Source organism: Mangifera indica, chromosome 3 (assembly GCF_011075055.1).
Source record: "Mangifera indica cultivar Alphonso chromosome 3, CATAS_Mindica_2.1, whole genome shotgun sequence".
Classification (NCBI taxonomy): Eukaryota; Viridiplantae; Streptophyta; class Magnoliopsida; order Sapindales; family Anacardiaceae; genus Mangifera; species Mangifera indica.
This window is the reverse complement of record NC_058139.1, coordinates 14,544,369-14,559,163: the sequence shown is the minus strand read 5'-3', so window position 1 is coordinate 14,559,163 and position 14,795 is coordinate 14,544,369.

Below are 14,795 nucleotides of genomic sequence, written 5' to 3'. Positions count from 1 at the left end.
TTTACCTATAGGTGTTTACAAACATAGTTTAGGCTAAAGGTAACCATTTTAAAGTATTTAGCTGCATTTCTTATGTTCTTGTGCCTTCTCAAAAAAATCATAAACTTGATGGAAATAGTATTAAATGCATATTTATGGGCTATAATATTGAAACTAAAGGCTATCATTTTTATGATCTTATTACTAAAAGACTTATAATTAGTCATGATGTTGTGTTTGATGAGAAAAGTGAATGGAAATAGGAAAAAGTAGTGTTTGTTTAGCGTTTTTACAAACAGATGAATTTTTTGACATTTCTATTACTGTTATGGGAGATTATAATGGTGAATCAGACACTTCAAATCCAACCAGCCCATCAAGCTTTACATCTTCAATCTCTTCTAGCACACCTCTAAGAAAATAAGATTCTTTGAGAGAGATTTATTAGAGGCTAGAAAAATGCCAAGTTGCACAAGTTCAAGAGCCTAGTTGCTATAAAGATGTTACAAGTTCAGAGGAATGGTGTGATGCCATGAATGTGAAAATGTCAGACTTGGAATAGAACAAAACTTATGAACTTATTAACTTATCAGAAGGTAAAGAAGTTGTTTGGTTGAATGGATTTACAAACTAAAGTTTAACCTTGATGGTTCAATTCACAAGTGCAAAGCACAACTTATAATGTCTGATTCACAAGTTTAACCTTGAACCAAGAGGTAAGTCTACCAATACCCAAGTATTATTAGCTAGCAAACAATCCATTTCATCATTTATAATCTTTCTTTCCAGAAGGTATAATCTCTTGAAGTTATAGCTTCATTTTAAGTTTTCGAATCTTCTTGTAAGTTTAATAGGATAGATATTTTATTAAGTACATAACTTCTAGTATTTTCAACTGATAAGACTAAGGCTTGAGAAAAGATGAAATTTAAATGTTTTTTTACTTCTCTTGAGAGGTTCATTAAGAGTTTCAGGGACTTTTCTCTGATTAGATGAAGTATCAACATTTAAATTGTTGTCTTGTGTTTTTTTTTTTTTTTGTGTAGAATCATTTCTTAAATATACTATGGAATCATTAAGAAAAGTATTCTCAATGAATTCCACATCCCTTGATTCTACAATAACATTGGATTCTAAATCCAACAATCTATATGCTTTTGAACTTTTAGCATATCCAAGAAACACACTTTTAATAGCTCTTTGTCCCAAACCGTTTTGTTATGGGGTATATGGTCCACTACTTTGATGTATTATGTCATGTTTTTCACAAAACCAATTAAACCCACTAGGAAAGTATTCACTCCCTTTATCACTTTTTAAAATTTTAATTTTCTTTTCCTTTTGATTTTCTTCTAAATTTTTATATTTCTGAAACATCGTAAAGGCTTAATCTTTTATTTTCATTAAGTAAACTTGTGTATATCTAGATGCGTCATCTATAAAAGTTATGAAATATCTATTCCCTCCTCTGGGTAAAACACTATTTTAATTCACATATATTTGAATGTATTAGCTAAAGCAATTATGTATTCCTTTCACTTTTAGGAAATGATTTCTTAGTCATTTTAGCTTGTATACATATATCACATGTTTTATGTTATTTATTACTTCAAGAAATTAAGTTATGTTTTGACATAAATTCTACGTATTTATAATTCACATGTGTTAATCTAACATGCCACAAAGATATAAAAGAATCAACAATATAAGCAGAAGAAATAGTTTTACTATTATTATTGATAATACTAAGTTTAAACATATTGTCACATGATGAATAACCTTTTCCAACAAAAATACCATTCTTGGACTGTACAAGTTTTTCTACCTCAAGAATTACTTTTATGCCCTTCATACAAAGTAAACTAGTAGAGATCAAGTTTTTTCTAACACTAGGTGCATGTAATACATTTGTGAGAATCAATTTCTTGTCAAATGAAAAGTTAATTTCAACCATTCTATTTCCATGCACTTGTATGGTATCATGATTCCCCATTAGTACATTTTCATCACTAGTTGCAACTTCATATTTCTTAAATTGATTTTTATCATTGCATACATGAATTGTTGTATCAAAGTCATACCACCAATCAATAGACTTTAATGATGTTGTCATGTGTAATTCAGTAACCATGACCACAAATTTACATGGTTCTTTTTCAACCATATTGGCTTTGTTATTAGTAGCATTTTCTTCAATTCTAAGTCTTTTTTTTTAACCTATAATCTTTCTTAAAATGCCCTGGTTTACCACATAAATAACAATTTTTCTTTTTACTGTTGGAAAAGTTATTGGTTGAGTTAAGTTTTCTCTTATGACTATTTTTTCCACCAATATTATTCTTGGTGTTGTCATTTACTCCATAATCAATATAATGTACATTAGAACCAAACTCTAAAGCAAAGTTTTTGTCATGGTTTCTTGACTCCTATTCAATTTTAATATGTTTTAGAATTGATCTAGAGATAATTCTTCAATAGTATGCAATAATTTATTTCTATAACCATTCCAAGTTGGCGGTGATTTTGCAATCATAGTAGCAACATGCAATGGTTCAAAAATTTCTACTTTTAAATCTTTTAATTTTGAAACCAAGAGTTGTAATTCATCTACTTGATTCATGACAGATTTATTATCAACCATTTGAAATTCAAGATATTTCATGTAAGTAAATTTGTCTGTATCTTGTTTTTAAGAAGTGTATTTCACCTTAAGTGCACTCCGAATTTCCTTTGGAGATTGAATCGGCTAGTAGAGATCATATAAAAAATCAGAGGGATAGTTTAGGATGTACCCCCTATAATGAACCTTATCTTCTTCTCTTTGTTTGTGAGTGGCCCTTGTCACATCATTATCTTCATCACTTAGTAGAGGCAAATCTATCAAATTCAAGTTCAACACATAGTTGGCACCTAATTCAATGAGGAGAAAGATAATTTTATCTTTCTAGTGAGTAAAGTTTGTGCTATCAAAATGCTCCAACTTGTAGACTTGTAAACTGAGAAAATTTTTGCAAGCAAAATCTGATTTTGTTGGGGCCATTGAAGCAAAATATCACTTTAAAATTTTTAGAGAAATGTGTTTGAACAAAGAAATGTTAGAAGGTTTTAAGACATGTAAATCACTTTCTTAAGGTGATATTTGCCTCCACCAGTTTATGGTATTGTAAGGATACAACAAATCACCTCTAGGATACAATAAAACCTCTAGAGTAATAGTCAACACTACTAAATGCTCTCCCAAAAAACACAAGAATGAATAATTTTGATATAATGATGTTGAAACAAAGAGAAAATAGGATTGTAAGAAGAAATTAGAATGAACTAAAAAGCCATGATTTTTTAGCAAAAAGTTATGTTTTGAAAAATATATAACTTTCCAATCGAAATGTCCAATCTTAAATAATCCTAAATTTTAGTTTAAATTAAAACAACATAATTTTTGAGAGCAAAAGTCATGTCTATTTTTGTTGGATCATGTCCAGTGTCAAGAGTCATTACTAGACCATATATATATTCATGGCTTCTTAAATTTTCCTTCCAAAATTTCTCTAAACTAAATACAACTTACTAAAATATATGCGTTCTGACCAAGCCTCTATGGATTACAATTCTCTTTGGGGAAAATTTACTAGTTCACTTTTTTGTAACAACTTCATGGACAAAGCTTTCGATTTACTGGATCCAGTTCATAAAATTGCTCATAGGTTTATCTCACGACATTTCTATGTGAGAGGTAGCAATGATGGTACCGTGTTTTAAAGTGTTTGATTGGTAGTGGGTCATTTAATGTATGAAAAAATAAGAAAGGAAAAATTCGTTATGGAGGGATAATTACAACCATCACGAAGACGGTGGTTGATTTTGATGAATGTTTGATCATTATCACTCGTATTTAATGGTATATGTTTTTGTCTATTGAGATGATAAGAAATATAGGTAAATCTAGGAATAACAAGATGGGACATATTCGTTAGCCCTAGTTAGATATATTCTTGGCCTTTCTAGGCTAGCTCTTGACCAAAAACAAACTTTGACTCCTCCTGCACCTCTTCCTCCTCTAGGCCCAATCGTAGACCTAGTACCACTAATCATTGAAATGAGAGGCTTTAGGTGAAAGCTACAAAAATAAGTGCCTAACTTTCAGCCTTCATGGCCAAATTTTCCTTTGCCTCAAACGATGACTCTAGCAAGAAGTGATATCAGAGTGCTAATTTGATAATTTTCTTTTCTATCCATTTCTTATATGTTCAAACATAACAAACAAATTTTGAAGTGTGAGGAGCTTTAGTTGAATTTTAGTTTTGAATTTTTTGCTTAGTCACAATTTTGTTCATTTTGTACAATCATTCACATTGTATTTTGTTTTTATTTGCATTTCATATGGTTAAGTCATTAAAGCAAAAGTCAATCCAATAGGCTAATACAATCTCATATATGTCTATGTTACCATTCCATTAGCCTACCAATTTTATCTTTAACTCGATTTCTTCCAATATGATTTGATCAATTATAGAAAGATTAAGTAGAACAACCGTAAATAATTTTGAAATAAATTGTTTTCACCTTGATCAATTATGGAAAAATTAATAAAGTAGAACAACTATAAGTGCAAGAATGTTTGAAATTGGCAATGAAGTTATAAGTTTTGCACTTTTCATTAGGATGTACTTTATATGTCATCGACTTCTTGAAGTTGTTTATGATTACTTATAATAGGATTATCAGTACTTAGGTATATTGTCTAATGTGTCATGGGTCCTAGATTTTGCCATTCAGTCTTTCGAGGTGAAATTCTAGTTGCATGCATTGATAAGGCTTTGATGTAAACACCATTTTTTCATTAAACCTAAAAAACCTCATAACATTTTCTTTCACTATCAAATGTATATAAATTGTCTATTGCTAGTCCTTTGAGCCTTAAATGTAGTGTGTATGTGTATGTGTGTGTATGACCTATGTAAAATTTTTTTGTGTAAATAGTATTTACCAACCTATCCATCAAAAGAAAGTCTTATATTTGCATAAGTACATTTTTTATGAAAAGGTCATAGACACAAATATAATCTACTCTCTTCGAAAAAAGAAAAGTGTACAAATCAAGAGAGTTTATCGACAAGAGATACAAGTACCCCAAATATGTAAGAAAATAAGTTTTGAGGAGAAAGAAAAGAGAAGAGAGGAGGGCAACTGATGTTAAAAAAGAAAAAGAGAAAAATGTATTTACGCACAAAAATAAATGCATCATTGCCTTACTAAGTAAAGTGAAGAATGCAAACTCTATTATTAGAAGACCTTTTTAGATATCATACTACAACATCGAGTGTTTTGATCTTATCTTCATTGATAAGTTCATACTTTTGTGAAATATTCCTTTATCCTCTTATTTCATAGCCAACACCTAACCCCGTTACAACCAAATTAAAAACCTATTGATCATTTAAGGTGTTACATCTACATTAATGGAGATAAGTTGTTTGATTTTGCCTATGGGACTCGGTTTGCATAGAATCATGTAATTGCTAGGTGTGTCTATGTTTATTTGAAGTGCAACAACCTTAGTTGTTATGGTTATGGCATGTATTTCTTGATTGGTCTACATAGTTTAGTTTCCTTCAAAACTGAGATTGGATGTTTGAGTGTTTTAAACTTTTAAGGAACATTTTCTTTTGATTATCATGGCATGGTTGTCTCAAAATTTTTATGTCTGGTTTTATTATTTCATATGATTTACCCTTTTGATTTTATTTTGGTTTTAGTTTGCTTAAAGACAAACGAAGATTTAAGTTTAGGGGGACTTGATGTGTTAATAATTTACATACGTTTAAAGTCTAATCATAGAGCTTTTAGGAGAGTTTTAATTATGTTTTATTGAGTTTCATTTGATTTTAGGTTTATTGCATGATATTTTCACATTGTTTGTTTTATTTTGTGTTTGTAGACAATCTAATGAAGTTTGAAGGCAATTAAAAGCATTTTAGAACAATTTTGGGAAACCTATGAATGAGTGAAACAAATTTTTACTTGAAATTCTAGGAAGCAAATATTAGCATCTAATACAACTGTATTAGACAAGATCATGCATAATATAGAAAATCCAGGAATCTAGATTAAGCATCAACCCTAAAGTATAAAAGGAGAGTTTCATACATTCCAATGTTAGGGTAGTATCCTAGAGATAATTGGATTTGTGTATTTGTAATTGAATGTTTATTATTATTATTATTATTATATTATTATTATAATGAATGTTTTTGTCATGTATTCATATTTGTGCATAAACAATATGTTCATATAATTGATGTCTCTAAAATGGCAAAACTATGATGAGGGATTAGATAATTAATTATTGGAACCCTACAAACATATTAGGTGACCATTATAAAAATGTTCACAATAAGACATTCTTTTGACCAGTAACACAAGTAATGGAGATGGGATTATTATAATATTGAATGACTCCACTGTAAGATGGTGACAGTTTTTACATGTTGAAGCTACTAGCCAACAGATTAGTGTAATGTATGGGTGCATATTATAGATGTGTTCACTAGACTGACCCGACTTGAGGATTTTCATATGGTTGGTTGATCTAATGTCTATGGAATAAACCCTTTAACTTATGAGTGCATGCAATCCTTCAACTTAAGATCATCGGACCATTTCATACAAGGATTGACATGGTTTGACATCACTTAACATGTAGTGATTAGCCATACTAAGATCTATATGAAGGCTATGGTAGATCGATAAAGAATTCATCACTTTTGAGCATAAAAAAAGATATCTCTAATAAGAATACTGAGGGACATCAATAACCACTCAAATATGTGGCTATAGTAGGATCAAGTCAAAGTTTGATCTAAATCATTTGGTCATTAATGGATATTTGTTTATATCAAGAAGTTACTGAGATAGACATTTATCTATCTCAACCTTGAGAGTTATCAATTAGTGAAAAGACTGTATTGCATGTAACCATTAAGGTGATAAAACTTAAGAGTTATTTGTTGATATTCAATTGACCAAGTGGTTATGATATCTTACTAGAGACTAATCTTGGTTTGTGTCTAAATTCAATCTGAATATGAATATTACTAGATCAATAAAGAGTTTATATGTCACACACATATAAGGAGTTGTTCAAACTTTATAGGCATAGAATTATCCAAGTGGATTTGGTCTATATTTCAGATAGAGTATCTTGAGTCTTAAACGGTTTTAGGATCCAAAATGTGTTTTATGACAACCAAGGACCAAAATGTAATAATCCTAGAGTGTTTGGATTGAGGCAAAATTGTGAATAGCTTGAGCTTGTCCTTTTGGATTGAATAAGCCTAGTTTGACTTTTTCCTTAACCATGAATGACTATTCATGGTGACACGAACTTAGATAATCTTATCCAAAACCTTATTTATATTCATAGCAGAGAATTTGAGATTTTTGTGGATTCGTTCAAGATAAGGACAAAAGATCATTCATGCACCATGAATAGTTATTCATGGTGTCTTTGTAAACAGAAACACAATTTCACAATTCAAAATCTTTTTACAAATTTACAAAGGTGAACGTTTGACCTTTTAAAAACTCACCCTTGTTTCTATATCCTAATAGACCTCTATGTACTTTTTAACTTATTTTTTATCCTTATTTTGTGTAGATATTGAGGGATCCTTCTTCCTTAGGTTAGAGAGCAACCTCATTACACCAAAAAATGAAGAAACCTTCAAAATATAGGTATGGTGTTCATAAACATCCTATGGTTGTCATTGTTAGCTCATGTGAGATATTTGCTAAAATGTGATCCATGCAAGAGGTATTTTAGGTTTTTTATTTTTTAAAATGTCACTTTCGTTATCATTGTCATTTTTCAATGATCGAAATGCTCCTACATCGATGACAGACTTCTTTTTCATCTTAAGACTTCTTAACCATTTAGAAATCATTAGAGAGTAAGATATTAACACAAGAACTTTAGTTTGAAAAGTAAAGATCTATGAATAACAATAAAAATTTAATAGGTTCGAGATTGAGAAGTATTCCAACCTTTTAACTTCATCTCCTTACTTTTTGCATAATATGATTTATTTCAATTATTTGAATTGTGTTTTTGCAACCCTGATGAGTAGCTAAACATATTTTCTAAGGATTAAGAGTCATCTTTCAATTCTTATGACTTTATAGTGTTTTATATTTGTTTTAATAATAATATAGTGATAATGTTTGATTTAATAAATGAGAAATACATATCTTGGGTGAAGTTAGGGTTCAATATCATATATGTCCATAGATTGATGTATATTATTGTGAGATAGGTGCATAACTAGTTTATGCATTTGTTAAACTTGAAAGTTGAACTTTGAGATATTTTGAATTCCTTGTGAAGTCATTGTTTGTTAAAGAACTTAAAAAGCTTATATTAACCAAGTACCATATGACACTTGATCAAACTTTTTTCGTCGGGACCTTATTCGTTAAAGCAAAGGATATACTTCTATCAAGGAAAAATCGAGTGTTTGTTTATGTTGGGTTTGACTTAATTAACATATTGAACTTGTTCACTAAAGCGAATGTGAAGTATCTTAGAGGTTGAATAGGGATATGTAGTTCTCAATACATAGTGATATGTAATATTTTGCCTGACTAAAACTAAGAGTCAAAGTTAAGGTCTTGTGGTTAATTTGTCAGCATAACAACATAACTTGAGACTATGAACTTTTGTTCTTGGTTTATTAACATGCGTAATCAATCAATTTAACTTGTTCACCAAAGTGAACGTTAAAAAGTTTTGATTAGATCTCGATCTACTAAAAAGTCCATCGAGACTTCTCGAGTCCAATAATGAGGGTTATTGACTTGAATAAAATAGTGAGAGTATTTTTTTAATACAAGACCACATTAAATAAATGCAAATTAAAATATGACTTTGTTATTTTGTTTTTGTAGAACTTAATAGACATAAGATATGACCCAATCTTTTGAAAGATATTCCAAAAAGAGTTTGGGTTAGGGCTACACCTCAGTATCCATATAATAAATGAACGGAACGTAGGCTTAAACTGCCAAAAGAGAGCTAATAGGCAATTATTGAATAGGCAGGTGTTTGGTATGCATGAGCATGCTAAAAGTTATAAAATTGTGAAATCATGTCTCTTTGTATAGAGACCATACATGACCATTTATAGGGTTTCACGATCGTGCACCCAATGTTTATCTTATTTGTATAATTTGTGATTATCCAAATTTCAAGGTAGATAAGATCATGGATAATCCTTATTCGAGGTAATGCAAGTATGTTCACGGATCATGCATGGTCGTACATAGGCTAAATTATCCAACTACAATTTTATCCTTATTTAATTAGATAAAGCCCAAATTTCAAAATCTTCATCATATTCAAACACCTCAAGACTATTACACTTTGGTCCCTAGGTGTAATAAATTACACTTTATGTCCAAAGACATCTTGAGACTCAAATCATCTATCCAAATACCAGACTAGATTAATTTGAAATAATCTTATACTTCCAAAGTTCTATTAACACTTATTATGTCTGACCCATAGGCTCTTTGTTAGATCGATAGTGGACAAATCGTTTCAAGCTCTTAACCTAAAAACCATTTATACATAACCAAAGATTAGTCTCTAGGAAGGCATCATGATCACCTGACTAATAAAGTATTAATTATTGACTCTTAACCTATCAATATTACATTTACTCATATAATTCAATTCTTTCATAATACAACATCTCTTCGAGGTTGAGATACATATTAAGTGTCTACCTCAAAGAACTCTCAATATATATGTATTGATGTCTTTATCGACAGTTGAATCATATCGGATTGAGTATCATTGTAACATTCATAGGTATGTCTAACGGTGTTTTTTTATTTTTGCCTCTTGACCTATGTTAATTTATGGCGTATGTATGATTTTTTGGGTGCATAATCATGTAGGAAGGCTACATGCCCATGTGTGTTGGCAAAGGTGAAATGGTTTTTTTGGCTAAGTGTATGAAAATTGGCTAAGTTTGGGAGATACACATGTTTGTGTATGTTAAGGTACACTCTATGTTTGGTCAACATGTTTGATTTTTTTTCATAAGAATTAGTTTTATGATGTTTTCAAAAGCTTTTAGTATTAGGTAACAACATACATGTCTATGTATATGGACTACATGACTGTGTATCGTAGTTTTCAGTTAAAAATAAAAAGGTCCAGACGTGTTTGGCTAAGTACTTTTTTATAATTTACAAAAAGCAAAGAGCCTTGTGAAAGTTTTAGAAGAGAATTTTAGAGCCAAGGAAGTCATAGAGGACTGAAGGATCATTTGGGAATTGTCTTACGATGTGAAGACTTATTAGGGCATCAAAACAAAGGCAAGTACAATGAACCCTTTTTCTAATTTGATTATGGATTAACCTCTATATATGTGATGAATTAATCATATTAGTATATGGTCTTGATTTAGGCTATGTAATGAGTTATATGACTTTTGTTATGACTACTAATGTGTAATTCTAGTAATGGCATGATAAGGACTATGTGATCATATTTTTTGTGTTTAACATACTATAGGTGTTGTTAGGGATTTAATGATAAATTATGTTGGAGTATTACTGTTAATCTTGAATGGTTTCTATATGGCTAAATTGATGGTGATTGAATCATGGAAACAAAAATTGAGTAATCATATGTGAAGTGTTAAAAAACTTGGTTGATAAGCATATTCATTTTCTTGGGTTTTATTTGCCTATACTAATAAGTAGAGAATCATGTAGTCATGTAGACAAATGAATTGATATGATTTTGGTGATTTGGAGTTATGTTTGTTGGCTATAAAATGCAAGGAAAGCTCAGTTTATAATTCTATAGGAAAGTGCTACATGTCCATGTTAGGAGTTTAACACACTCATGTATCTTTGGGGATTAATAGTTTTTGTGTTAGGTTGAAACCACAAGCATGTATATTTACTAATGGATACACGTCCATGTGTTATAGGACACAATCATTTATGCCACCCTAGGTTATATGTTTGTGTTAGATGACCACATGACCATGTATGAGGAATAAAGTATACACCCATATATGGAAGATATATGCTCATGTATAATTAAGGAATTCAGGAAGGAATGTGAATGAAGTTTGCAATGCTTATATATAGTTGTGGTAATAGAAAGTGTAGAAGTAGCCTCTCATGCAATATTACTCATGTATACTAACTGCTATAAATATTATTTAACCTGTATTTGAATTATGGTATATCAACCTAAACCTTTGAATTATTTTAGGATAAGGAGATCTAAGAGGCTTACTGGTAAAAATCAAGATATCCTAACCCTTTAGGGTAGTCAAAGAAAGATGAGGGAGAAGCTTCGATGCATCTACAACACTGTAAATTAATAGCTTTATGATAAGATAAATAGTTTAGTAATTTCTTTGAGAGAATCGAGAGGCATCCAATAGTGTAGAACACTTAGTTAAAGTCCCTAATATTGTTGAGCAACCATCAGTTGTAAATTTACTACTCTAGTAGGATTGAAAAGGCAAGAAGGTTAAAATAACCGTTGTTACGGGTGGTAACAAGGGACAACTCCACCCTATATATAATTTGGTTGGCAAATATCATACCTTAGAGTTTTATGGTAGTGTAGAGACCAAATTAGTTTCCAGCTAATGAGTGGCTTGAGGCTATACAGGATGTTATGAGCTTATTTAAGATGACGAACTATAAAAGAGTCCAATGTACCAATTATTTAGTGAAAGGTGATACTAAGATTTGATGGCAAATGTTATATGATACCCATCAGACAGATGGCATGACATGGGCTGATTTCATAAAGGTATCTAAAAAGGAATGCCATTATATTAATATCTTATATGTTTAAGCTAAAATGTTCCTTAACTTGAGATAAAAGCATAAGACTGTGATGAAGTTCTCCACTCGCCTCAATTTAATTGTTTGTTATACCCCAAGGGTGACTAATATAGATAAGAGCAAGATGGAAATCTTTATTAATAGGTTAAGTTAGGATATAACTCGAGATGTGTTGATAGGACATAATCCTACCCAATCTTATTCAAAGGCTTTAAGTAGAGCCCAAAGGTTAGATGTCATGAGATTGAAGATAGCTAAAAAGATAGGTGTTTATGAGCTTCAAATTAGCAACCCCAGTCTCAAGGCATGATCAAGAAGTTATAAGTGGTAACCATGCAGGAAGCAACTAAGATTTTATAGGCAAGAAAAGATTCCAATCCATAGGATCCAAAAAGAACTAAAAAGGTAAGAGGTCGAGATGGGATGAGTAACCATAGTAAGAAGAGCAATAGAGGTGTATGACCCTTCTCCTTACTGCAAGTATGGGTGTAGACATACTATAGACTGTAAAAGGTAAGTGTTATGTTATAGATGCAAACAACCAGATCATTCTTGTTCATTATATGTTCTAATTGATGTTTGAAACATCTGTAAGTGTACTTTAGCAATACTACCCCCCACTAAGTAAATTGTTTAAGGAAGATAGAGTATAGTTTATAAAGCTACTCAAACCCAAGCTAAAGCTAACCTTTTTGTAATGATGAGTCAATTAATTTTTTATTCTTGTTCATTTTTTATTAATTCTGGTGTCATTCACAATTTTATTGCACGTCGTATAATAGACCAATATGGTTAACAGGTTAAAATTAGAGTCTACACTTATTGATCATATTAATATTAAGTTATTTAATGGGGATAGTGTTTTGACTAATCAGATATTGTTAGATAAGGCAATATTGTTAAGAGATTGAGAGTTAGTTGTTAATCTGATAATGTTTAATATGTTTGACTTTGATGTGATTTTGGGTATAGACTTCTTGAGCAAATATGGGGTTGAGATTAACTATAAAAAGAGGAAAGTTTGGTTCCATTTGGACGATGGTGATAAGTTCACTTTTGTTGTAGGTTGTGCATTGAGTGTAATGATTAGCAATGTAAAAGCAAGAAAAATGTTGAGTAAGGGATATACAGGTTATTTGATGCATGTTGTGAATAAAATTGATGAATCAATCCCTAGCTTGTAGAGTACTCTTATTGTATGTAATTTTCAGGATGCATTTCTTGATAATTTATCAAGACTGGTTGATTAAATAAGTCAGGACTCCCATTATTAGGACTTGATAATTTGATAAAGCTCCATTAAGCTGATCAAATAAGTTATTTATTCTTAAAATTGGGTATTTATTCTTTATTATTAATTTGTTCAACTTCCTATAGTCAATATATATCCTCATCAATCCATCTTTCTTTTTTACAAATAGAATTGAAGCACCTCATGATGAGTCACTTAGTCTGATAAAACTACTATCTAATAGCTCTTATAATTGTGTTTTTAACTTTTGCAATTTTATTGGGGTCATTATGTATGGTACCTTGGAAATTGGCACTGTACTTAAAACGAACTCATACTAAACTCTACCTCTCTCTCTAGTGCTAAACCTATAAGCCTATAAAGGAAAAAATAAATTCTTACACCACTGGAGTATCTTTCACACCCAGGACTATTTCATCTTATTTGTTTACTATATGTCCAAATACACAATGCACCTTTTACTCAGTATCTTCCTTACCTTAACGATGTTGATCATTATGTTGAGAACTTGACCTTCTTCAAAAGTAAACTACTCTCTACTATCTAAACCAAACCGAACCTTTTTCTTTCTATAGTCAATTTTTGCCCTATATCCACTTAATAAATCTATGCTAAGAATCATATCAAAATTAGGCATATTCATAACTATTAGGTATATGACCATCTCTCAGCCTCCCAAATAAACTATCTTTCCAATTAATATATAACTACTATGAATTTTGTCCCCATTTGACATCTTTATGTTGATCTATAGAACAGTTTCAAGTTATAATCCTAATCTCTCTATTATACCTCTTGTAACAAAGCAATGTATGACATGAGAATCAATTAAAGCATATAAAGGACAAAAGTGAAATCTTAACTGACTTGTCATTATTGTCGGGTTAGCTTTCGCCTAAGTTTAAGTGGTTGTATACACTTAGCCTATCCTTCTTCAACTATTTGTTTCATTGGGGCTAGTGTTATTGGAGTTATGCACTATCTAGCAAAATAGTCAGGCTTCTTACATTTGTAACATACTTTCTGATTGGCAAACACTCTCCAACATGTCTTTATCTATATCTAAGATAGGTAGAAGGATCCTCTCACCTCGGTTGATCATATTTTTTTTGTTTCTCACCTTTATAATTCTTCTTATTTCTCTACTAGAAGGGTCTTTTACCTCTGGGGTTTCTATTGCCTTTCTTAGCTATCATACTCTCAATTGCCACTTGTAGCCATCTAACTCCAACTCTAAACTGGGGCTACTAATACTAACCGATCTGGTATCCCCTTATCTCGAGTCATCTTATGCCTTATGGCCTCTAACCTCAATGTTCTGCCAAGGGCCTCTAAAAAAGATCTAAAAGGATTATCTCCTATCATAACATCCTTGGCAATATTTTATCTGAGTCTACTAAGAAAAACCTTTAACTTACCTCGGTCTAAGTTGTTACTTTTGGAGCATACTTGAACAAGGAGTTCAGCTTAGTGAAAAACTCTCTAATTGACATGTTGCCTTGCTTCAAATAAAGGAACTCATGGGCCTTTTGCATACACGATATCTGCAGATAGGAATTACTTCTCAAAGGCCCATTTGAAGTTAACCGAAGTCATCTTTGATACTTGACGAGTCCTATATAACATCTACCAACATATATTTGCATCATCTTTAGTAAGAGGCTAGCATATTGAATCTTATCTG